Raw genomic sequence first — 27,663 nt, forward strand, 5'->3', positions numbered from 1 at the left:
AAGGCCAAAAACGTGAAAAGATAAAAGAAGTTTGAAACTGGTGGCACACGCTACTGAAGAAGATCATAGTGCGACTTGTATGGAGCTCTCTGAAGCGACAGGAATTCCACCAACATCAGGATTCTGTATTCTGACAAACGATTTGGAGAAGGGAAAAATTTCTACGAGGTGCGTCCCATACCGACAGCTGAAGATAAGCTGAAACGCCTGGAGAGCGATATTGAAGAACAAAAATAGACGTCTGAGTAAGAAAACTTTACTCATGTTGCTGGTAGCACTGAGTGAGTGTGCTGCAGCAGGTTAGAACGTATTTGATACGGTTTACGCGTCTTCCACCCTCAGCTGGACGGAAACTGTTGTACGTCATTCAGTCTTGCTGTCGCAGTCATCCGTTGATGTCCTTGCATTAGTGCATTGGCTGAAACCGCAATGTATTGGGATGGAGCAACGAGTTAACCTTAAGTTTCTTGTGAAACTGAGGAAAACTGTTGCATGAGCTCATGTTATGTTAAAGGAGGTGCACAGAATGTTTATTGAAAACTGAAGCAATTCAAAAGATCGAGAAAATTGGTATACTGATCCGTAAAAATCGTCGTCTGGATTTCCGAACTCCTGCTGAAATTTCGTGAATTAACAGGGAACGGTACGTCAGGTTTCGCATGAATAATTAAATACGCAAGAATTTTGCATAGAAGTTAGTGCCAATACGCCAACTTACTTCATCTTGTCTGTAAAGATAATTCGGGAAACCCACCATCGCCGTCCTGGACAGCGCACCAAATTAAGCCCACCTGCCCCCTACGACATTTTTTCCTTTGCTAATGTCAAATCAGCGGTTACAGAAACAATACACTGATTAGCCAGAACATTATGACCACAGACCTACTATTCACATAAGCCCGTCCAGGCGATAGAAGCGGCACCTGGCGAGGAATGACTGCTAGTCAGAAACACAAACGGTGGATGTTGCGAACAGGTAGGATGACAGTGGTACTTCCACAAGGCGTTGAATGTTGGAACGTGCAAGACTCTTCACAGAATACGGGGATCGGAGGCTTGTCTGCTCTCTGAAGTAGGATAGATGGTGATCTGTGGCATCTCTACCGAAAGAGCACAATGCTGGAGAACGCACAAGTCTTTCGGAGCAAAGTATTCATTGTACGTTTTTGAACAAGAAACTAGACAGCAGACCGCCACTGCGTGTTCACTTGGTGACAAAACGATATTGCAGTTACGATTGTAGCAGTTACAGGACCATAGGGATTCGACCGTCGATCAATGGAAACGTGTCAGCTCTTCGGCTGGATCACATTTATGCTACACTATGTCAATGGTAGCCTCCACAACCACCGTCAACGATGTTAGAGACTACTGGGTGTTTGTGTTGTCCTCGTCATTTCATCATCATTCATGAAAGTGGCGAGATTGGACTGAGCAAAGGTTGGGAATTTGCACGGGCTCTGATAACCGCGCAGTCGAGCACCCCCCAAACCAAACATCATAATCATAATCATCATCATCATCATCATCATCGACGTTAGCGGCAGCGCGATACCGTGTGTGGGGCTTGTGGAAGTAATCGAAGACAAGTTAACAGCTGCGAACAACACGCAGCACTTCATGCTTGGTGTCTTTCCCGACGGCGATGTCTTTTTTCAGCAGTATAACTGTCCGTGTCTCGGCGACAGACTATGCTACAGTGGTTTGAGGAGTATTATAGTGATCTTACATTAATGTGTCATCGACCAAATTCGCCTCATGTAAATTCTATGGAACCTATTTGGGTCTCTAAAAAGCGCCATTATGGTGAACACAAAACAGAAAACCCTTATTTACACGAATTATATGACCTGTACGTAGACATCTAACGCCAGGTACATCCAAAAACCGCCGGCCGAAGTGGCCGTGCGGTTAAAGGCGCTGCAGTCTGGAACCGCAGGACCGCTACAGTCGCAGGTTCGAATCCTGCTTCGGGCATGGATGTTTGTGATGTCCTTAGGTTAGTTAGGTTTAACTAATTCTAAGTTCTAGGGGACTAATGACCTCAGAAGTTGAGTCCCATAGTGCTCAGAGCCATTTGAACCATTTTTGAACATCCAAAAACCTACCATCAAACTGTAGGATCAATAATCCTCAGAATGAGGGATGTATTTCGTTCCAAAGACGGACAAACAAGCTATTAAGCAGATTGTCACAATATTTTGGCTCATCACTGTAAATGGCCTTACCTTTGACAGCGTTGACTGAGAACATTATGTCTTTTACACCACCAAGTTTCTGTACACCTCAGTATCTACTTTAATTTCAAAGTGATGCCTTTACCCGTTCGTGAGAAAATGGGTTTTAAGTGTCGGTCAGACAGAGAGATTCAACGTGATCCTGTAAGGGCCCCGTTTCTACTGATTGCGGTACAGGAGCCTAAAATGTTTGATGTCTCAGCAGGTTAACTCATACTACGTACCCGAAATCCTGTTCTTCATTCGTAGGTGTCATATTTCTAGTCTGTAGAGATGCATTGTTTGTGGAAATCATCAATGCACACAACCTGCAGGATCAGGTATTTTGTCTTCGATGTCTTCTTCAAGCAGCTTTTGAAGACACATTTCTGTATTACAAGAAGGCAGCAACCAGCTTTTCGTCCAGTCCTGGTATTTTACAACCCTTGTACCAATGGCAAACTTCTTTTGACTGGAATACTATGTTTCTTTGAAAACATCGCAGAAACTATGAAATTTCTGTGCGGACTTGGGAAATGAAACACGAAGATCTAATAGCCTGGTACGAAACCAGCGGCTAAGAGCTGCTGTAGCTTGTTAACAATAATTTAAAAAGTGTGTGGTTTCGCAAGTTCGTCTCAACATTTAAGAGCTATTTCCTTTCTGTTGTTGTTTTATGATGTGGTGTGCTGAAGGACAGGACGGATTTATTCTTGCTTATCCTTAAGATATCCATGTCTGCGTTTATTGAAATAATGTCAGGATGATGTTGGCCTTTCAAGTTTTGAGGAACGTCTTCACAAAACCCAACATAAATTACAACAGACACAGATGTTGAATACATTAGCATAAGAGATAAGAAACAACTCCTCACAGTACAAGGATATTTCTATATAAACAAGACCAAATAATAATACAGTATAATATCAATAGTTTGAGTCTCGATAGTTCAAGTTTCCAATAATCCGAGCCTCTTTTTTTTCTAAAAAAAAAAAAAAAGAATAAGTTGCAACGATCTACTTTCTTTTTTTTTTACTGACATTATAAATAATGAAAACATCATTGAAAAAGATAGATAGGGAGAGTACAGCTCAGCGACAAAGCAGACAACAATGCAATCAACACCGACGATTAGCTCACTGCCCTGTTGCACGAACATCTGTTGTCAGTATGGCACGAAATACCCCGACTGCTGCCGGCTGCTACCGATCAAAACTGGGGAGTTCATACGCTGCTGTAGTTTCCAGTACGTGTACTGTACAGTGTTGTGTGTCGTTTTGTTTGTTGACTGTGTGTTCCGTTGTACACCTTACAAAGATGATTGCTGTAACAAGAATGAGGAAATTTGAGCCTTTGCATCTAAAATTAGAAGCACTAAGACGACTTGACAAAGGAGAAACAATAAAGTAACTTGCTCTCGAATATGGAGTCAGTGAAGTTAGTGTTGGTGACTGGCGAAGAAACCGACTTAAATTGGAACAGTTTTCTTCACAGAAATGCTCACACGAATCTCTCAGTCGAAGAAGTACAAAGAAGTCAGACTTCGAAACAACAAGTGAGGTATTGTTCATACCCAACAGAGACAGAAGGGTGCTCCGATTTCTGGCCCAATCTTGCAAGAAAAAGCTTTGTTTTTCAGAAAAAAGGTGCAAGAAGGAGATGACAATTTCGCCGCTAGTGTGGGCTGGCTCGACAAGTGGAAGAGGAGGTATGGAGTGCGTCAACTAGACGTATGTGGAGAAAAACTCTCTGGTGACGCTCAGGCCGTTTCAAAATTTATCGTCGAGTTTAAGAAAATCATAAATGACGAAAATTTGTCTATTGAACAAAAATATAACTGTGACGAAACTAGGCTAAATTTTAAAATGTTACCAGTGAGAACACTTGCTTCGTGTGAAGAAAAAAGGGCTCTAGGGCACAAAAAAAGCAAAGATCGGCTCACAGTTATGGCAGCTTCAAATGCAACTGGAAACCACAAACTAAAACTAGTTGTGATTGGGAAGTCTGCCAAGCCGAGAGCATTCAAGAATGTATCCATCTCAGCTCTTCCGGTTGCCTATACACATCAGAATAATGCCTGGATGAATCAGAAAATCTTCAAGAACTGGTTTTTTTAATTCGCTTGTACCTGACTGCAAGAATTTTTTAAAAGGAAGGGGACTGCCATGCAAAGCAATTTTGCTCATGGATAATGCTTCCTCACATTCAAGTGCAGTGCGGCGGTATCCGCGCCTTGTTTTTCCCATCAAACGTTACCTGTCTCATTCAGCCCATGGATCAGGGCGTTCTGGAATGTCTAAAAAAAAAGTATCGACGGCGACTGCTACATTCAATCCTTCATTTCGAAGACAACGAAAGCATTGTAGGAGCTTTGAAGAAAGTGACTCTGAAGGACGTCGTGTACTGGATTAGCGAATCTTGGAGCGAAATAAAGTCAGACACAATTTGTAAGTCATGGAGGAAAATTGTACAAGAAAGCATGCCAGACACAGAAACTGAAGATTTAGCAGATGAGGACGATCAACCATTGTGTAATTTAATCAGAAGATTGCCAGGGTGTGAAGAGGCAGAAGAGGTGGAAGTAGGCGAGTGGTTAAATTCGGATGAACAGTTGGAAGTGACAGACTCTTCTGTAATTGACACGGTTAACATTCCATCGCAGTGTGAGAGTGACGAGGATGACGAGGCAGAGGCTGCACCGATGATGAGTCACACCGATGGCTACGCTGCTCTCGAAGCCGCCATATGCTACGTGGGACAACAGCCTGAGGCGACACCAACTGACCTACTGCTCCTGAGACGGTGGCGTGACATTGCCGCGAGGAAACGTTGCAGCTTCGCCAAAAAAGACACTTCACTATTACTTGTCAAAATATATGATTATTGTTATTCTGCCAATGCAAATGCTTGTGTAAATACTGTTACTTTAATAAAGTTCATATTTTGACCTGTATTACTTACAATATTATAATATTTCATTTCCCATTTAAATTTCGATAGTCCAAATTTTAGATAGTTCGAGGTGGTTCCGGTCTCATTCACCTCGAACTATCGAGACTCTACTGTACTTGTAATATATAGTGGTCCATAGGTGTGTAACCATAACCATTCAGCTAAAACAAAAAAAAATGTAGGCAAACAGAAATGAAAGGTCAAGTACGGTGAGATGACTGAAGCCCAAATCTCGTGGCTATTTTGAAAGCAGCCAACTTGAATGCAGCTCCGAATTTTCGAATGGGAAGGGGGCATATCAAACACATAGCCCATTAGATGAGAGAAAGAAAGGTTCCTTTCATTTGAGTATAGCTTAATTCATTCCCGAGCTAAGGCTGAGGTTTCTTTTTAACAAGTGACACTAAAGCCGATGATTTTGAGACATGCCAAACACACTGATATGGCCTAGATACCACTAGAGCGAAGAACCTGTCATTTGGCAGAGGAGTTTAGCCAACCCACAAAGATTGTATACGTAGAACGTTTTTTTCCAGTAGTGAATGCCTGTATTTTTTGCAGTTTGAATCCTGTCGCTGGTAGGTTGACTGTAACTATGGGCGTGTCTTTGGAGACTCATCTAAATTGTCATTAGTACAGATAAGATCTTCATTAGGTTAAACATGTGCTATTTGTATTCAAGGTCAGTCCGACTCTAATCTCCTTCCCCTCAGGAAATGATCAGTCCTCGACCACCCATCATCCGCCACTAACCCTCTCCTCCTCAGCCCGTGCATAAATTGTTTCCAAACCCCTCCCACTTTCTCATCTTTTACATCTGGAGCACTTGAGTGGATGAGCTCTGCACCATGGGGAGATGAACATGGTGTAGTTTTTTATTCATAAGAAATTGATTTATTGTAATTATGCTAAGTAATGTCACCTGAGGCCTAACGAGTAGGTAAAAGTAATAAAAAATTAAATTTAATATTTCTTAATTTTCGTCATTTCAGGTAACAGCAGAGATCACTGACAGGTAGATATGTAAGTACTCTCATTTTTCAAAATTCATTTTTTTCCATATTTTCCACAGTTTTATATATTTTCCCACCTTCTTTACTTGTTGTTCGTATTACTCCACAGTAACCGCAGAAGAGCTTCTGTAAAGTTTGGAAGGTAGGAGACGAGATGCTGGCAGAAGTAAAGCTGTGAGCACGGGGCGTGAGTCGTGCTTGGGTAGCTCAGTTGGTAGAGCACTTGCCCCGAGTTCGAGTCTCGGTCCGGCACACAGTTTTAATCTGCCAGGAAGTTTCATGTTTAATTAACTCCGCTGCAGAGTGAAAATCTCATTCAGCTTCATGAGTCGCTCTCACAATGGCCTTATACGCTACTACCAATGCTGTATCGTCACCCTTCCACTCAATCTAAGTTTGTATAAGAAGCAGTAAATTTAATTTATACTGTGGTTGGTCCAGTTTCTTTCCAATCTCGTTAACAGCGGTTTTGACACCTCCTGATTGTTAAAAGCGGAACCAAAGTGCACAACGAAGCAGATAATTGTCAGATCCACAGTCTTCTCCCCTGTAGACTCTCCAATCTTCCACTTGTGTACCATTACTTTCCTTCCCTGTAGGATTACCAATTACAGACTGTTATTTCCCTGTGGCCATTTATGTAATGGGTTCTCTTTGTGTCGAAAAAATCCATTCCATATCTTACGATTGTACTGTCTACACATTTCTGTCACCGTCTCTCAATTATCATTCACAATATCCTCCCCTAATTTGTCTAAAACATTGCTAGCGTCCTGTTTGCCGGCTCGTCCATTAAAATCCCTTTGAAAATGCAGATCATTGAAGAAATCATTCTTCTCACCATGAGTAGCATTATTTGTGGGTGCATATGCTGCAACGATCGCTACGTCGTATCCTTTTAGCGTCATTTCCACACACATCAGACATTCGTCCACACCGTCCTATTTCTTAATGCAGCGTTTCCATTTTTTATGTACCGCAACGGTTATCCCCCTTTTTGCCCAATACTCTTCGTTGACTCCACCGTAAATATGAACATAATCATCTATTTCTGCTACTTCTTTACCTTTCTTTTTGCTTCTGTTACTGATATTACGTCTACATTGCTCCAATGGATTTCACTGTGTACCTGCATTTTATTAGTTGCTACGCCCTGGACGTTCCATAAACCTAAATTCAGATACCGTTTTCATTTGCTGGGTCCATTCCGTTTAATTTCTATCCGATCTGATGCTTTATTCTTGGATTCTTTGCAGAATGAAGTTTTCCGAATGATGGGGAACACGCCCAACGCTTCAGTGCCGAACCTGGAGGCCCAGGTAATTTTTAATCAAGGTTTTCTTCCTACGCATTTACTGTCATTCTGGACTTTATTTGTCGGTCCTGCCTGTGTGTTAATCAGAATTCTGCCGGCTTCACTGTAGTGAGGTCCATCCTGGCCACTGTCGCCTCTGCTAGAGACACATTAGGGAAACTAAAAACAGCCTCGAGTCTAATACCGTTGGGGTAGAAAAAAACCAAGGGTTAGCTAATAAAGGCCGGTAGATAAGAAAACACAAGAACCCTGACACAAGTAAGTTGAAGTAATGTCAGACGTAGCTAAGGGCCCACATGGTTGCCACCCACATACTGAAAAGGAGAGGGCCCCCTAGGGGGAAACTCACCAGGTGACCAGTCTGGCAAGAGTGAACTACCAGAAGCACTGCTCCTGCCAGCATAGCTCAGTAAAACACTCAGACGCACTGAGAACATGGTACTAACTTCAAAAAATATTACTCGCAATTGTCAATGACAGATTCTATTTAATTTTTTTCTATTAGGTGTTTTTTAATTACATGCTATTAAGAACTATCATACTAACAACATAAAAGAGTAACAAATATTTCTCTGATATCTTTATTTCAGTCAGTTCTAGGTACGTTTTAAAAGTGAATTAAGATGTAAAAAACTTTATTTAGTCCCCATTTTAAACACACTTGTAAAGTGGATCCGTGACATTCACAAATATTGCTTCAGTTCCGTCTGGGTGTTGCTGCTAATGTTTAGGGCAGATGTCAAAAGATAAATGTCTGTACGCTGTTGGGTGGCTGCATATTCTCTTCTGTAATCCCAGTGTAATGATCTGTATATACACCCCATAATAAGCTTCAGTACATCTGTTCTGGGAGATAGTCGATGGTCTCAATGTGGAAAACATACAGCAAGCAGCGGGGTGGCAGAACAAACGCACTCTAAGTCTCACGAGTCCGAGAATGGAAAAAATTCCGTGTACTTTGCTGAAATGTGAAATTTCTTCCCTATACTCGAACAAGCAAGAATTGAATGGCAGCATATACAAACTACATTTAGAATTAGCAAAGGAAATCATTAGCTCCTCAGTACTGTATGACGTAACAGATTGAATAATTCACCACACAGATAATCAGATTGAAATGTGATGACACAACCATAAACATTATACACCTAAAACTAAAATGACATAAGGCACTCATTACCAACGCAGGCACATGGTATTCTCTAGTCATGATAACAGAGACAGATAACATTGGAAAAACAGAAAAATCCTTGGTAGAAATAACCAGGCTAACCAGTTACCCATGACAATGATACCAAACGAACCTAAGATTTTCTTGAAAAGTGTCACACACACCCTCACACAGGAGCCAACAAGAAGAGTGACGCAAGAGAACCCTAAAGCTCCATTCTTAACAAGCCTTCCACAGAGCCACAACCCTCTTATTCCATTCAGACCAATGGTTAATTTCAGACAAGCCCAATTTTGCTTACCGGGCAGAGACATGTACGAACTCCTAAAGAAAACACACACATACTCAAACAAAAGCCTGAAAAATGCAGGAGACTTAATAGAGAACATTAAGAACATTAACATCTCCTCAAAAGGAAAAATGGTATCTTTTTTTTTTTTTTTTAATTCTGAAAATGGTATCTTTTGACATTAGATCCATGTAGACGTATACACTCACAAGAGAAACTATACACATTATGGAACAACGGCTAAAAGGGAAGAAATTCCCAGACAAACAAGTAAATGGAATTTCATTCGTCTGTTGGCTAATCACAGAACGGCATTACTTCATTTTTAACTACAACCTTTATTTGCAGTAAGAGAGGCTACCCATTTGGTCCCCCATCAGAGGAACTTTATCCGTTTTCTTAGATCATGCAGAAAAAATAAAATGTCGTGTGACTAGGGCACCGTCAGGTAGACTGGTTGCCGTATGCAAGTCTTTCGATTTAACGCCACTACGGCGACTTGCGCGTCAATGGGGATGAAATGATGATGTTTAGGGCAACACAACACCCAGTCCACGAGCGGAGAAAAATCTCCGATCCAGCCCGGGCCCTTAGGATTGACATTCTGTCGCACTGACCACACAGCTACTGGAGGCGGACATCATACAGAGAACGTAATATTTAACAACACATTCAGACAAGAAGGGTAGAATATAATAAAGTAGTACCGATATATGGATCATATAATCTGTATCATAGATGCAACACAAAGTAAGATACAAGAGCTACCCAGTAACATCAAATGGTTCAAATGGCTCTGAGCACTATGTGACTTAACATCTGAGGTCATCAGTCCCCCAGAACTTAGAAGTACTTAAACCTAATTAGCCAAATGACATCACACACATCCATGCCCTAGGCTGGATTCGAACCTGCGACCGTAGTGGTCGCGAGTTTCCAGACTGAAGCGCCTGTAACCACTCGGCCACAGTGTCCGGCCCAGTAACATCAACAAAGTACACCCCCAAATCCACAATGGAAATTAAAGAGAAAAGAAACTAAATTTCCAGGATATTACAATTACAAGAAACGACAACCAATATGAATTTCACATCTACAGAAAATCGAGATCAACGAGCACTGTTTTCCACAGCTCATCCAATCACCCAACAGCTCATAAGTACGCTAGTTACACACAAATGATCCTCAGGATAAACAGCACACCACGTAAATCAGAAAATTACACACAGGAAAAAAATGGTTCAAATGGCTCTGAGCACTATGGGACTTAACATCTGAGGCCATCAGTCCCCAAGATCATAGAACTACTTAAACCTAACTAACCTAAGTACAACACACACATCCATGCCCGAGGCAGGATTCGAACCTGCGACCGTAGCGGTCGCGCGGTTCTAGACTGAAGCTACACACAGGAACAAAATATAATCAAATTGCTCATGAAAATTAATACAAAGAAGACATCATAAAGAAGCTCAACAATAAGACAAAAATGATAAACAATCATAGCGCCCACCTACTACAGATCACAACCAAGGGTCTGAAAATACAGTGGCAGAACACACAGACAATACAGCAGGCGACACCACATCTGAAGAAAAAAGTAGATGGTACACGTTAACATACAATAACAAAATAGGAAATATAATCTGAAACGATCAAAAAGCAAGGGATCGCAATAACATTCGGAACAAACAACACAATTCAACGAAAGCTACGATCAGATTTAAAAAATCCTCAGAGAAATTCAGCAATGCAGGTATATAACAGCTGACATGTAACCTTTCTCAAGTCCAATAGACAGAACAAACAAGCAGAAACCTCCAAAGAAGATATACAGAGCGCAAGAGAGCTCAGAAGAGTGACCACACACGCAGAGCACCAAATTAACAAAAACCGTTTTCCCCACTGACATCGAAACTGTTCTACACATCTGCAAAAAATGGCAACAGTTTGAACGGAAGACTAAAAATAGAAGGAAATTATTACATACAAAAGGCTATAGTGGAAGGAAAGAACGTAATAAATTAAAACACACTTGTCAACAACACACTCTTTACAGCTCTGAGAGAACTGAAACAAGATATAGAACAGCAACAATGCACACATTCATACACACAAATAAATACACAAACACACACACACACACACACACACACACACACACACACAAACACACAACACTCCCCCATCACATACAGAGACATAGATAAGGAACAGAAATTATCAGAAGTAACGCAAAAATTTTCAAAACCTTTTCGCAATAAAGCAGTATATTCTCACGACACACGCGAACAGCAAAACAGCAAGATGGTATAATGTTTTGAATTACGACCGCGGTGCGAAAGTTACATTTTTCTCTTTTGTTTAAAAGCACCGGCAGACGGACCAAAACTCGTATGTACATGACAAATCTGGTAGCTACCTGGAGGGCACCAAAACTGTATCCACGTAAGTACTGCAATTTTCAGTAATATAACATTGATGTATATAAGCCCACTTTTTTCATATTTGCTAATGTTATTTGTACAGTTGCAGATGACCTGCTGAACGGCGAGGAAACGGCAACAAAAACAGAGAAAACACGCCAGAAATAACGGTATTTGAAGTGAGTGATCGCTCGAAACGAAAATTGGTCTACTTTGCTTATTTTCATTCGCTTATGTCGTATGGTATTATATTTTTGGGTAACTCTTCCCATTCCAAAAGGTTATTTTTGGCTCAGAAACAGGTGGTACGGGCAATCAGTGGTGTAAGTTCACGAACTTGTTCACGAGTCTGCGTATTTTGACATTGGTCTCTCAATATATATATTCCTTACTGTCATTTCTTGTTAACAATACTAGCTTATTACCAAGAATAAGAGGCTTTCACTCAGTTACTACTCGGCAAAAATCAAACATGCAGTTGGATCGGACTTCTTAAACACTTCTGCAGAAAGTGTTCAGTATACTGCTGCATCAATTTTCAATAAGCTACCACTCGAATTCAAACATCTTAGCAGTAATCCACGCGCCTTCAAATCGAAACTGAAAAGTTTCCTCATGGGTCACACCTTCCGTTCTGTCGAGAAGTTCCTTGAAAAACTAAGCTGATTCTTGTTGTATTGTTGCGTTTACTTAGACTTATGGATTGACTTTACTCGGGTTCATAAACATTTCATTTTTATCTGTTATTACTTGTATGTTGTAATATGATGTACTGACATATTCCATGACCTTGGACCATTGCTCCTCAATTTGGTCCTACGGAACTTGACGTGCAAGTAAAAAGTAAATAAACGAAAATAGGTCAACTATACAAAAAATATAGTTCACTCGGTTATAAGAGAACAAGACACTAAAAATATCCTACATATTCTGCAACAGTATGCGAAAGAACTTAAAAGTGGAAGATAATTGAGATACAAATATCGTCAGGCCAGAATGCCCTAGCAAGAGCTGCAACATGTGCAACACGAATCGAGCTGTACTCGCTATAATTTCAACCACGCATTGGCGTCTACTTATTCATTGTTACTATACACAGGACACATGTAGATTATCGTAAGGACATATTATAATACGTGTTTCAACACTGAATCTGTGCAGTGAAGGGACAGTCTGTGTCACATTTGGTAGCCAAGATAGTTGTTTTTCCGATTGTGTATGGAAAAGTTATTTGAAACTCCAATGAAAATAAATTCACAGTATAGGAAGACACAGGTCACATTTTCTTTATTCGTCGAATTGAGGCAATTTTGTAACAGAGAATCTGGCTCCAAATCAGTTGATTATTTCTGTAAATGATTGAATATAGTCTGTTAAGCATGGATTCGTGCAGGAGACTCATTTAGGATTTAAAGTGGTGTTTATGGTTACAGGTAAGCAACAAATAAAATTATAAAAAATTGTCCCAAGTTAATGCAAAATGTTTTACATATTTTTTACGCGCATCGTTCCCCTACGACTTCATTTCCATAGCAAACTTGTAAGTGTACAGAAAATTAATTCCTTGCTAGTCTTCTTGCTTGTAGAGATCATGGTTGGATGTTAGGTAGTCAAACATCACCACTTCCTACAATCCTAACGAAATTTTTTATTATGTCCAGATTTGGATGCATATGGTAATAGGTGTCTACACAGAGCTACTGTAATACCCCGTGCATCTGATCCATTAGTGCCACAATTTCAACACAAGACATTTTATATTGGAGTTCCTGGTCGTATTGCTTCTATATACCATAACAGTATTCTGATTCCAGAAAATGACAGTGTGTATCAAAACATCTAGACGTCTCCTATGTAATACGGAACTATAATATGACAGGAGAGGCGACGTCACGATAAAAGAAGCGTGGAGTATTCTGTTGTCAGTATAAAAGCTTTAACAGAAAAATGGTTTGGTCTGTGTTGCCCAGTGATCTCAGTGCTAATCATCACCTGAGATAGTACAAAGTTCGATGCCACCAGACAGTGAATGACTCGAAATTTGGGGTGGTGAATCAAGTTGTGTCGTGTGCGATAGGACGAAGAATAACATTCCTGAAACTGGCTGGCCTGTCCAGAGCCCCAACCTGAACCCATCGCAGCACCTCTCTGATGAGTTACAACGTCAACTCCAGTCCAAACCATTGTATCCAACGTCATTACCAGCCGAGTGTCATTTTAACGTCTATTTAACTAAAACACGTGATCCGCCAATTCCACAATTCGACTGAAATGAAACATTTAAACTTGTATTTGAAAACTAATCTTTGATAGTAAATTTATTATTACAAAACTGCTCCTACAGCCACTAAATGACAAGTCTGAGACATGGCGCATGAGTGACGAAAGGTGCTCATTTAACGAGAACAGCAATGTGTCTGTGTGGAAGGAATAGCAGCCCATCTCTTGAAGCAAACTACAATTTTGTGCAAAGGTGAGCGTTGTCGATAGTCCTCACGGTAAAATGCTGGTTCTGTATTAACAACAGTTACAAAAATGCTTGAAGATTTGGAGTAAGTTTATCATTAGTGGCATCGTTTGGTGTAATTATTACATCTATATTCTAGCATATAGTATCAGATACCTCGTAGTACAACAGAACAGTGTTGATTTTAGAGATGAACGTGGATGTATTTCCATTCTGTTCAGGCTTCAAGAATCGTACAAAACAAAGTGTGACATACCACTATCAGTTTAGATCCTTATTATAGTTCTAGTTGTTTGGTGATACTATGGTTAACCTATGCAGCATGTATTAGAGAGCAAACTGCTCGTGGGTTTGTGGAAGGCGTGATGTTTGGTGTGTCCTGCCAAGATTTAATTTACATTTTAAATTAGTGTTGGTTATATTTTGATATGATATTTGAATGTAGTAAGCTTATTTCCCTCGATTGCCGGTTTTTCCTAACGTTGCCTTTATTCCGTGTGTTTATATGCCGAGCAACAGAAGTAACTCTTGTTTTCTGCGCAGGAGTGAACCGTTAAGTGTTTTATTCTTGCACAAGGAAACTACTACGCTTTGATGCCTGTCTGCGTAACAGCAGACCTTGGATAACTGTTTGCGTTCAGTGCTCTTTATTCGTGACCTCGTGGGACCAGGCCCATTGTCAATTGTTTAGCGAAGGCTGGACTTCCAACATGAATGAGTGTTTTAGACAAAAGGGGACCCCCAGAAATTTGCCAGCATACAGCTTGTTTTCTAGCGTTGCAAAGCTGACATCGAATTTTGTTTTGTTCATCATATTTTGATCGGTCGTCGATCTGTGTGGGTGTTAATAATGTCAAAAAAGTATAGGTTTCTGGATCTGTGAAAAGGAAATCTTGCGTGATTTGGCATTGAATGTGGAGTGGAAGATATTCCTTTTTTAGGTGATTTAAGCTGCTTTGCAATATCTAGATATCTATTTCTAAGTGGTTGACAGTTGTTGTTGAATCGAATTTTACAATATTTACTTAGTCCTCATGGGTGAAGGAATTACGAAAAACCGTATTTAACAACTCCACTCTAGTGCCATTACTAACATCACACAGGGAAAGTACTGACTGTAACTAACATCACCATTGCTATCACGCGGTGAAAGTATTGACTGTGTCTTGCCACTTCTGCACCTTTACATACGATCAGAATCTCTTTGGATTTACCGTCAAACAAAGTTTCGTTGTGGAAACTATTAAAAGTATCTCATATTGAAGTCCGTGCTAAGTTTAGAGCTTCAGTAAAACACGGCTGACCTGGAAGATTTTGCGTTCTTTTAAATTTCACATGGTTCTTAGGTTGATCCTGTAACAGTGTTCTGATCTGTGTGCCTTAGGAAATGAGCACTATCTTGTATTAATTTATTAAGTTCCCTTCCACACCATTTCTTTTAATTTAAACCACATCTGGTTTGTAAGGAGTGGAGAACGAGTACTAGGAAGGAATCAAACAAATTTTTATATACTTTTCTTAAATAGATATATATTCATTTATTTTTGGTGGATTTGGATGTTATGGTATACAGTCTCGTTACAACGACCTTGTGATCACTAGCTCCTGCATCTGTCTTAATGCTCCATAGCAGCCCAGGATTATTAGTTGTACTTCCGTCTATATCGTACATGTCGTTCTATCTGTATTTGAGATGTAGCCGTTGTACAAAAAGGAAGTATTTTATTGCGTTGTACATAGGATTGGTTTTGATACGCGACGCCTGTCGCAGTCGAAATATTGTCAGTTTCCGATGTATTTAGCCCTTATTTTGATCGATCTCTCATCAGTGTGCGCGTTAATAATATGTAAAGTGTATGTTTATCGATCTGTGATAGGAAATTTCGCGTGGGTAAGGTAGTGGTCTACACCGAGTCAATGATTGGTTGATGTCGAATGGTTCAAATGGCTTAGAGCGCAATTGCGGTCATCAGTCCCGCAGACTTAGAACTACATAAACCTAACTAACCTCAGGATATCACACACATCCATGCCCGAGGCAGGATTCGAACCTGCCACCCTAGCAGCCGCGTGGTCGCACTGAACTGAAGCCCGTAGAGCCGCTCGGCCATAGCGGCCGGTGGTTGATGTTGAGAAAGCTTTATATACAAGGTGTCCCATTTGTCCTGAGCACCCTAAATAACTGTTTGTCCAGATGGAAATTACAAAATGTTTCTAGCAAATGTTCTTCAGCCGTAAGGGGACATCAATCAGATGATTGACTTCGTTGTAGCTTTGTTTTTTTTACAAAGATATGTACAGCGGTATGACTTTTTTAAATGGCCCCCTGTATTTTTTATTCGGTAATTAATTTCCTCTCCTAAAGACCTATTTAAAAATGTATCATAGTGCACCATTCACTCAAACACAACGTTATTAATTACATAACATAACATGGACGTTGACGAACCCAGCGCTTAGTGCAGGTACTAGGAGTAATGGAACATATCAACGTGCTGACGCTGAGAGAGGACAAATGTAAACGTAAGTAGAATGCACACACGTTATTCCGTCATCCATCGTCAGTTGAAGAGCTGTGTGAATAGAACGTACACCAACGAAGAGAAGGTAGAAATGCTACTCATCTATGGGGAATGTAGGTTAGTAGAACAGTAATTGCAATAATGTTTTTTATGTATTGGTACATTTAGTACAGTAGCTTAGTACTTTTTAATACTGTTGTGTGGAATAGTCATACAGTAAAGGCTGTCTTTCCTACAAACGTTTCTTTTATTGTTGTTGTTCAAGGTAGGCGAAATGCTGCCCCGGGCAGCGGAATTGTACAGAGAGTGATATTCTGACAAGAGCCCACCTCACCGACGGATGTTTTCTCGTCTTGTTGCGACGCTTCGTAAAACGGGAAGTTTCAACCCACGACAACGCAATCGTCGTAACACTCGCACAAACGAAGCTGCCGAAGCAAATGTTCTCCCATCCGTGGCTATGAATCCACATGTGAGCACACGACAGCTTGAACACAAGATTGGCGTTCCTAAAACCAGTGTACATCGTATTCTTACGCGTCACTGGTTCCATCCTCACCACGTACACATACATCAACAATTGCGTGGAAATGATTTCCAGAATCGTGTACAGTTGTGTCAGTGGCCACAGCAGCAAATCTTCGCCAACCCGAACTTGTTCTCCAATGTTCTATTTACCGACGAAAGATCCTCTCAAACAAAGGACAGGTAAATACAAGGAACATGCATTATTGGTCCAGCGACATCCCACGATGCAAGAGAAGTGGGACATCAGCGTCAGTGGAGAGTTAACGTCTGGTATGGGATGCTTGGTACTACAATTATTGGCCCTTATTCCATTAATGGTAGTCTAATCGGCACAACGTATGCCAACTTCGACAGACGAACTCCTCTTCTGGATGAGGGCCGCTAAGAACCAGAATGCTTATGTGGTATCAACACGATGGATGTAGAGCACATAATGCCCTGCGTGCACGTCTTGTTCTGAACCGAAGGTATCACGTCAGATGGATTTGCCTAGAAGGAACAGTTACTTGGCCTCTAGGTCCCCTGGTTTAAATTCTCTGGATTTTTTTTTGGGGATGCATTAAAGACGTTGTCTATCTCGATATTCCAACAACTCCAGAGGACACGCAGGAACGTATCGTGCTTGCTTGTAATCCTCTTCAGCAGGCAACAGTGGAAGCAGTAAATACTTCTTTCATCCAACGATTGCGCTAGTGTATCGGTGTCCAGGGTCACCACTTCGAGCGCGTTTGAATGTTCTGCTCCTGGACAATGGTACAGGAGAGTCAAAGTCAATTTTGTGCTATGTTTTCACTTGCTTTTCATTTGTTATCAGACAACTCCAGCCGGCCGGTGTGTCCGAGCGGTTCTAGGGGCGTACAGTCTGGAACCGCGCGACCACATCGGTCGCAGGTTCGAATCCTGCCTCTGGTATGGATGTGTGTGATGTCCTTAGGTAAGTTAAGTTTAAGTAGTTCTACGTTCTAGGGGTCTTATGACCTCAGAAGTTAAGTCCCATAGTGCTCAGACCCATTTGAATCTTTTTTTTTTTTTTTTTTTTTTTTTTTAACAACTTCAGAAAATGGACGAGTTTGTGATCCCGGGGTGAAAGTCAATGTTGTGCTACGTAATCAATAACGTTGTGTTTCAGTGATTGGTACACTGTAATACATTTTTGAATAGGTCCTTAGAACAGGAAATGAATTACCAAATAAAAAATACAGGGTGTCATTTAAAACAGTCATACCGCTGTTCACATCTATGAAAGAAATAAAGCTACAACGAAGGCAGTCATGCTGATTGATATCCCCCAGACGGCTAAAGAATATTTATTTGAAACATTAAGTAATTTTCATCTGGAAAAACAGGTATTTGTGGTGGCCAAGGTAAATGGAGCACCCTGTATAATGGAACGATATGTTTCCTCATTAACAAATGATAAGTTGATTATTATTAAAATAAACAAATTTGTCCTGAACCCTTCTAATGTCGCAACGTGCATGAATGACGACTTTCACACCGGCACTGCAGTTTAAATCGTGAACTCCGTACAGTAATTATGCACTGAGTATGATGTCGTGTAATCTTAGGTTGTTAATGACCTTACGGCTAAAAGCCTATTAGGGCAATTGCCTTGATTTGAAAGTATGTGAATGCTACTGTAGTAGTTTAAAGAATATGTGTGTTGAAAACAAGTATACGTTAAGAAAGTTGCACATAATGAAACTAGAATCCAGAACCATTTGCTTATAAAGTTTAGGACTATTGGTTGTACTTATGTATATCGCTTAAGTGTGAAGAAATTATACACGACTTGGTCTTTATGCTCTAGGCTTAACGCAATTCGTTGAATGTTCGCGTAAATGCTGATGCTTGCGATATAATTTTATCGTACACTGTTTTGGGACCCCGTAGGCTGTTTATTACGTACGAAAATTGCTTGTAAGCCTTCACCTGAACGGGCAGAGTACTCCTACATATCTCTATGTTTAGAAGTCTGTAAATGAAGTGGTACCATCTACCATAAACAATACACATTGTTACCTGCATCTACATTTACACGGCTACCCTGCAAATAACACTTAAGTGCTCGGCAGAGGGCTCACCGAACCACCTTCACAACAATTCTCGAATACTGCGGAGAAAAAACGAACACCTATATATTTCTGCAAGAGCTCTAATTTCCTTTATTTTATTATGATGATCGTTTTTTCCTATGTAGGTAGGCGTCAGCAAAATATTTTCGCATGCGGAGGAGAAATTTGATGATTGAAATTTAGTGAGAAGACTTCGCCGCAACTAAAAACGCATTATTTTAATGATTTTCACCCAAATCCTGTATCATGTCCGTGACTCCCACTCCTATTTCTCGATAGTAGAAAACGTGCTTCTTTCTCGATATACTCCGTTAATCTCGTTAACTGGTAAGAATCCCACACCTCGCAGCGGTACTCCAATGTAAGACGGCCAAACGTAGTGTTGGCAGTTTCTTCAGTTGATCTGCTTTATCTTCTAAGTGTTTTGCCAATAAAATGCAGTTTCTGGTTCACCTTCCCCCAACAACATTTCCTATGCTTTCTTCCAATTTAAGTTGTTCCAATTTAAGTTTAACGGGTTCCTTTTAGCACTCATGTGGATGACCTCACACTTTTCATTACTTAGCGTCAATCGCCAGTTTTTTCACCATATATATATATATCTTAACACAATTGTTTTGCAATTGGTTTCGATCTTCTGATGACTGGGCTCGACGATCAGTGACAGCTTCATCTTCAAAAAACCTAAAAAGTCTCCCCAGATTGTCTCCTAAATCGTTTACATAGATGAGGGACAGAAGAGGGCCTGTTACACCACCTTGCGGAACGCCAGAAATCACATCTGTTTTACTCGTGGACTTTCCGTCAATTACCACGAAGTGTGACCTTTCTGACAGGAAATCACGAATCCATTCGCAATTTGATTAGAAGCTGCTTGTGAGGTACGGAGTCAAGCCTACTGGAAATCTACAAATACGGAATAAATTTGAAATCTCTTGTGGGTAGTACTCATCATTTCGTGTGCAAAAAGAGCTAGTTGTGCTGCACAAGAAATCTGTTTTCTAATTCCATGTTGACTGTGCCGGCCAGAGTGGTCGTGCGGTTCTAAGCGCTACAGTCTGGAGCCGAGCGTTCGCTACGGTCGCCGGTACGAATCCTGCCTCGGGCATGGATGTGTGTGATGTCCTTAGGTTAGTTAGGTTTAAGTAGTTCTAAGTTCTAAGCGACTGATGACCTCAGAAGTTAAGTCGCATAGTGCTCAGAGCCATTTGAACCTGTTGACTGTGTGTTAATAGACCGTTCTCTTCGAGGTAATTCATAATCTTCAAACACAGTATATGTTGCAAAATCCTGCTGCATATCTTGAATATTGGTGCTACCTGCGCAACTTTCCAACCTTTGGGTACAGGTACTTGGTCTCTAGCGGCTGTATATGACTGTTAAATATGGAGTTACTGCATCAGCATACGCTGATAAGAGCCTAATTGGTATACATTCTGCACCGGAAGACTTGCTTTTATTATGTGATTTAAGCTGCTTCACTGCTTCAAGGATACCTGTTTTCAGGTTACTCACGTTGGCAGCTGTTCTTCATTCGAATTCTGGAATATTTACTGTGTCTTCTTTAGTGAAGAAATTTTAGAAGACTGTATTTAGTAACTCTGCTATAGCAGCATTGTCATCGATAGCATTCCCATTGCGCAAGAAAGGCATTGATTGTGTCTTGCCGGTAGTATATTTTGCATAGGACGAGACACTGGATTTTCTGCCACGCTTCGAGACAGGGTTTCGCTGTGGGAACTATTAGAAGCATCTCGCACTGAAGTCCGCCCTAAATTTCGAGCTTCCGTAAAACATCATCAGTCTTGGGGATTTTGCGTCCGTTTGAATTAGGCCTGCTTTTTTCGTTGTTTCTGTAACAGTTTTTTAAACTGTTTCGTGTACCGTGGGGGATCAACTCAGTCATTTGTTTTGGTATAAATCTCTCAATTCTTGTCGATACAATTTCCTTGAGTTGAAGCCATATTTCGTGTAAGCTCACATTATTAATTCGGAACGAGTGGAGATTGTTCCTCACGAAAGCGTCAAGCGGATTTTTGTCTGATTCTTGAACAGGTATATTATTCGTTTATTGTTGATGGATTTGGGAGTTACGGTTTTCAGTCTCGCTACGACAACCTTATGTTCGTTAACCCCTGTATTCGTTTTGATGCCCGTTATGAGCTCACGATAATTTGTTGCTATGAGGTCGTCTGTGTTTTCACAACCGTTTACTATCTGAGTGGCCTCATCAACTAATTTCTGGAAATAATTACCAGAGAATGCGTTTAGCGCAACTTCAAATGATGCTTAACGTTTACCTCCGGACTTATGCATGTATTTTGCCAACTTATCGAGAGTAAATTGACGTCACCACTAACTACAATTGTATGAGGGAAATTAGACTCAAGTTCTCTTTGAATCTTTCAGAAATTGTATCCTCTTAGTTGGGAGGTCAGTAAATGGACCTAACTACCACTTTATTCCGCTTGCCAAGAATGACCTCTGCGTGTACTAACTATCTATTTCAATTTGGCTCGAAGGTAAACTACGTCCAACAGCAACAAACACCAACTGTGTTTATCCTATCCCTTCTCAACACCGTTCAGTCCTTCACAAAAATTTCGGCTGTTCCGGCTTTAGCCAGCTTTTAGCGCCTATAACGATTTACGCATTATCGATTTCTGTTGGCGTTCGGAAATCTAGCACCTTACCAAAAAAGTTACGACAAGTTGCAACTGTTGTAACGAAGGTTCCTAGTTCCGTGAATAATACTGGAGTGCAAACAACATTCAGTAAGTAATGTGGCGAAGCCCATTGTGCTGGAGCTGCACAGGCTTCCATTTTGCGACCGATAGTGTTTAATATTTATCTGTTTAAATACCACAGTTCATATTCGACGACGATACAGTGATGTATCAAGCAGACGACAATGCAATTAACACTGACTACGAATTCCAAACGGCTATGATATAGACTGAAAAACGATTAAGCAACAGCACGTCAAAATAAATGCTAACAAAAGCTATGTGGCTATTCATATGACAATAAGACAGAATTTAGCCAGCAACTTCGCGATTGATCAGTCGAAATATTCCGTGAACCGCGTCTGCCAAATACCACGGAGTTCACTTGGAGAAAATCGCTTACGTTTGAGGAACACATAACAGAAACAGCGAAGGAAGCAAAGAGTGTGTTAGCTGCCTCGTATTCTTTAACAATCAGAATATGATGCCTACATGAATCGAAAGTACAAATAACCACCATGGGGACACGTTCTGTTCGAAAACGTTACCATAACAAAGGCACTGTGAACAGCCTTAACTGTTCAATGATTTGTTAGAATCGCACCAGTCTATGACGACCTATAACTTAAAAATGTTTGAGAAGATATTCGCTCCCTGTTGCAGAGCTCTTACACCAAACAACCTTACACGACCAACACGTCGACTACTCTCGTTTGATATCCGTGATAAACGAAATTGTGAAAGTCGAAGGTGGTGCTGTGTCACTTCAGTAATATAGAAAATTTTTTACAGGAACAAAATTATAAATATCATTTCCGCCATTTATCTATGGATTCACACAAGTCATGCAGCTCTGTAAATAATAATTTACTTATTTTTTTATAATACCAGTACGGTTCAGTAATGGTTGGCGCTCAAATATGTTAGAGATTTTTCATTGTGTTTATTATGTACAACAAGGCTACAATTGGGATCGACTCAGTTTAACTTATAGGATGAAGCATATGAACCGCAAATATCTCGATAGTCGAAGACGTCATTTATATGCCGATCTCGCACGTTGGAATGGTAGGCAGGGGCACAACTATGAAGCCCGTATGCAGCGTGCTATAAGTTACAAAGGTCTATTTATTTAGAAGAGGTACAACTATTTCCAGGTATCAATACCTAGTGACCATACCAAATTCAGAGTAGACTACATTAGAACGTCAGTGCTGTTTATTGCAAGAACCTAGTGCAAGAAGTTTACGATGTATCGTAGTAGGAACATTTTAAACAATGACATTTGTTTCACGTTGTAACAAAAACGAATGTGAATTTCTCATAGGCGAGTACGTGCAGCCGTACACAAATCTCCGGATGTGTCGTGTTGTTAAATTATGGCCTAGGACAAACGAAAGACAAAAGGAAAGGCGAATGCAATACCTCTGTCGGGTCTGACATGTAAGGAACCAATGTAACCTCAAAAATTGTGCTGAAAATGACTACCACCAGTGTCAGTACGGGCTTGCGGTCTGCCATGCAATGATTGATGCACACGTTCTAGCATTTCAGCACTAATACGCCGTTTCATATCATCTGTAACTGTGTGAAGAAGTTGAAGAGGTTTCTGTCTATTGGGATTTCTTTCTGCGTCCGCGGTACGCGTACTCTCATACTTCCTGAGTTCACTACAAGCCACGAGCATGTCCGCTATTTTCGCACTGGGAAATACCATCTGCCAAGCACGTGCTGCTACGTCCATTATCACACAATAAGTGACAGGGTCGTCGCAATGCATTCACTGTGTAAACATAACACAATGTAAAAGAACATAACATCGCCGGCTGGCATCCAAGAAATAGCATGGAACAAACAGCTGTCAGTGTTAGCATTGTTTACAGTAAGATAACTCGTGAACTACTTGCATTAGCTTGCCACAACAAAAACCATCGACATTCACATTTATGCTACTTTTAGGATTTTAATGTCAACAGGCACTGTCCCATTTACAAATTTGTAATTGTAAAAAACTGCACTTCCTCCAACGTCTCAAAAATCTGTGTATTGGCTACAAATACGCGCCTTTGGCTACAATTGAGTTCTGTCGAAACAGTTATCGATAGTGCCTCTCAGGTACGAGAATACTGCAGAGCATGTGTTAGGTGATTAACCTTCTAGACTCTCTACATACCAGAGTTGTATACATTTAACGCAAGCTTATTCTCAGCTGCACTTGGAAACTCTAGTCAGTTGTAACCAGGACAGTTACTACAAAGAGACAAGACTAGGCGGCCGCCTACGAAGAAAACATTTTAGGGGCGGCAAAAGGCTGAAAAAATTATTTTCAAATCAAACAGCGAAAAGTTGAGCAAATGAGGAGAAAAAACGAAGAGATGAAAAATTAAAACACAGCGTTGATATCAAGAGCTACAGAACTGTTACATAATAAATCGTCACTTACTTTGACGAAAGTAAACACATTGCCTCTACCTACCTAAAGAGTAAAGTAGCAGCTACTGAGTACAAAACGGAAGCAAACTGGCCTACGATCACGTTGTGACTTGATACCATACCTCCCTCAGTCCCTCTTTCTCGTTCTGTCTCTGCTGATCATTTCTCATGCGTCAGTTGAACTGATGACTGTCGCCAGAAGATGACGTCGTTTGGTCATATTAGTTTAATGATTAAAAGTATAATAGGAGATTTTAATTGTTGTGCCATTGTACGTTGGTGGTGGCGTAGGGGGTGGGTGGAAACCGATGATGGTAAAAAAGAGGGGACGTCATTTTTCGTCTATAGCGGCAAAATATCTAATAACGGCCCCGGTTGTAATACAGCTACACATTCTTCTGCACATCGTCAAGTCTGAGTCTTTCTTGTTGCTTTCACTGAAATTGTTAAGTACGTATATTTACGATTTGTTGCAGTTACACGATTTGTTTTATGTAGCTGAGTGCAAAGGTCTTGGGTAGGACCCCTAAAAAAGTAAAGGAAAGGAAAAAATGCGGTGAAGCCAAGATGTGACTTACGTTCTGTGAGGGCAAAGCGGCGACGTGCGGGGTACGACAGGCTTCGCGGCAGTGGCGTCAGTACTCGTCGGAACGTCGACCTCCTACGCTTATTAGCAGTCCGAGCAGTTCCGGTTACATCACTCAAGCCGAATGTGTTATCCCTGCCGATGAATTGACGTCAAATTTACGTCATGGTATTAACATGCGGAAAGTATCCTGGATGCTTTAGCATGTGCCATTCCAACCGATCCCTTCTCTTAGTCGAGTTATGGACCACACTTCTCCTTTCATGAATTCTGTATGGTATCCCTTCTTCGGCAGCTCAATCTGCCCAAGTAGGTCTCAACATCCTTCCGTTATAACACATTTCAAAAGCTTATATTCTCCTCTAACCTGAATCGTTCCTTGTTCTCGCTTCACTTACGGACAACGTAACGCTCCATACAAATAACTTCAAAAACTACTTCGTAACACTTAATTTTGTGCTCTTTTTTTCTGACACGCTTTCCTTGTTGTTGTCAGTCTGAATTTTATACAATCTCTTTTTCGTCAATCATCAGTTATTTTGCTAACAAACAGAAAAACTTATTTACCACCTTTAGTGTCTCATTTGCTGATCTAATTCCTTCAGTGTCGCCTAGTGTAGCTCGGGTACAGTCCACTATTATTTGTGCTCTTTTCATCTTATAACCTGTTTGCAAGACACTACCCGTTCCGTTCTTCTGCTCTTCCATTCACTTACTTACATAATTTCAGTTCCATCGGCAAGCCTCAAACTTACAAATCTTTGTTCTTAATTTCCTACACTGCCTGCTCAAAGTGCAGACTGAATACTACCAGTGGCAGGCTACAACTCTGTCTCACTCCCTTCTCAGTTACTGCTTCACTTTCATTTTCTTCAAATCCTATAGCTTCAGTCTAGATTCTGTACAAGTCATAGAAATTTTTTCGTTTCCTGTGCTTTATCCCTACTTTCTCCAGAATTTCATAGATTGTGTTGCAGTAAGCACTGTAAAAAATTTGTTTAAGTCTGTGAGTGTTGTAAATTTAGCTTTTCTTTTCTTCTATATATCTTCTGAGATAAGTCGTAACGTCGGTATATCTCACGTTTCCTTACACCGCTCCGGAAAACTAAAATCATCTTCCCCAGAGTCAAATCCTATCAGTTTTTCAACTGTTCTACACGTACTTCGTGTCCGTATTGCACAACCATGAGTTTCGTCATCTCATAGTCACTTTAAATTTCCTCCCAAATCTAATATTCTGCAACCCGTTGGCACCTACCGCACCTCTTTGATCACATAGGTATTCATATACAAGGTGAACATTAACGTAACCGACAAAGTGCAGGGACGGATTCCTCACTCGAAATGGAGGAAAAAAGGTCCTATGAACACGTGTCCATTACAGTGGATAGCCCTACAAATGAAAGTTCACATGATGTTCCTTGCGTGTTGCAATCTGTGTTACTGATGCATCGTACAGTAAGCTGCAGTTTTGTCTGGTATTCATGACGGTAACGAGCCGAGGTGATATTTGTGTACGGCCAAACAGATGGAAATGGTCCGGTCGAGAGCTTTCAAGCCCTTTTTGGGCATTTGTGTAATCATGGGTCTCTTCATACAGACGAACGTGCAGAAAAGCGGCGGATTGTGTGTACAACAGATTTGCAGGGCCGGGTTCTGCAGAATATTGAGGCGAACCCTAAAACAAGCTTCAGACAAATGGCCCGCCAACGTGAAGACAGAAAGCGATAATGCGAATCCCGCATGATAACCGCTACTATACTTAGCACCTATAAAGAGTGCGTGGATTATCAACAGCGGATTCCCCTCTAGAGAAAGAGTTTGTCGTAGGTTTTTCCCCAGGCTATCACAATTACGAGATTTCTGTCATCATTCCTCTTTACCGACGAAGCAACATTTATCAGAACTGGCATCATCGATCTACGTAATCGTCGCCTGTGGGCTACAGATAATCCTCGGCGAATGGCTGAGGCATCCCAACAGCATCGGTTCATCATCAATGTGTAGGCAGGGATTCATGGTGGCCATATACTTGGACCTGTCATTGTTCCACAACGCGTCGACCGACGAACATACCTGGGTTTACTGCGATATATCTGGCAGGGCTGCTTGAGTATGTGCCTTTGGCAATACGACGCGTTACGTAGTTTCTGCATGACGGAGCACCACCCGACTTCCACAATACAGTTCGCCAACACATCAACGACATCTTCCCTGGACGGATAGGACACGGAGGTCCTGCAGCATGGCCTACTATATCAGTCCACTGGGACGCCCTGGATTTTTCACTTCTGGAGGCACCCGAACAGCATTGTGTGTGCTGAAGCAGTTCCTGATGTGAAGACTTTTCAACAGAAAATTCACGACACCTGTGACGCTATTCAGACAGAGTGCGAGAGGGTGGGGCAATCAATGATGCGACGTCTGAACGCGTACACTGCATCCAACGGAAGCCTCTTGGAACATCTGTTGTGACGTGGATGGAATAAAGCTCTGTACTGTGACAATTTGCTGTCGTTGTACACACACACACACACACACACACACATCGGCCATTTAAAGACACATGTTTATAGGACCTTTTTTTCCTGTTTCAATCAGATATGTCCCTCCAGTTTGTCATTTGTCTTAATGTTCACCCTGAATGGAATTATTGCATCTATGTAATCTTTCAACTGTAGCGGAAACTTCACTGGGTTTCTCGTGAAATGAAGTGTAGTGAATGTGAAATATCTGACTGAAGAGGATGTACTTTACTCCCTTTTTTGTCTAACTTAGTACTTACTTAAATACTGTGCCTACTATTTTCGATTCAGAGGGAAAATAACCCAGTAGCGTTTAGCGTTGGCGATGGTGGCGAAGCGTCGTTGAGAGGAATTCACGGTACAATGTGAGTGAGCGATGGGAAGTGAACAAACTGTTGTGCGCTGTGATCGCACTCGAG

The 27,663-nt window shown here is 41.0% G+C and overlaps 1 protein-coding gene across 1 annotated transcript in view; it reads right to left on the bottom strand.

Moving 5' to 3' along the window:
• Positions 1 to 24,791, bottom strand: part of LOC124545380 (fatty acyl-CoA reductase 1-like) — a 163,300-nt gene extending 138,509 nt beyond the window's left edge. The window contains exon 1 of the mRNA XM_047124290.1: positions 24,712 to 24,791. The gene's annotated coding sequence lies outside the window, so the exon portion shown is untranslated. The remainder of the gene's footprint in view (positions 1 to 24,711) is intronic.
• Positions 24,792 to 27,663: the final 2,872 nt, after the last annotated feature.

This window comes from Schistocerca americana, chromosome 8, assembly GCF_021461395.2.
Source record: "Schistocerca americana isolate TAMUIC-IGC-003095 chromosome 8, iqSchAmer2.1, whole genome shotgun sequence".
NCBI classification, from domain to species: domain Eukaryota; kingdom Metazoa; phylum Arthropoda; class Insecta; order Orthoptera; family Acrididae; genus Schistocerca; species Schistocerca americana.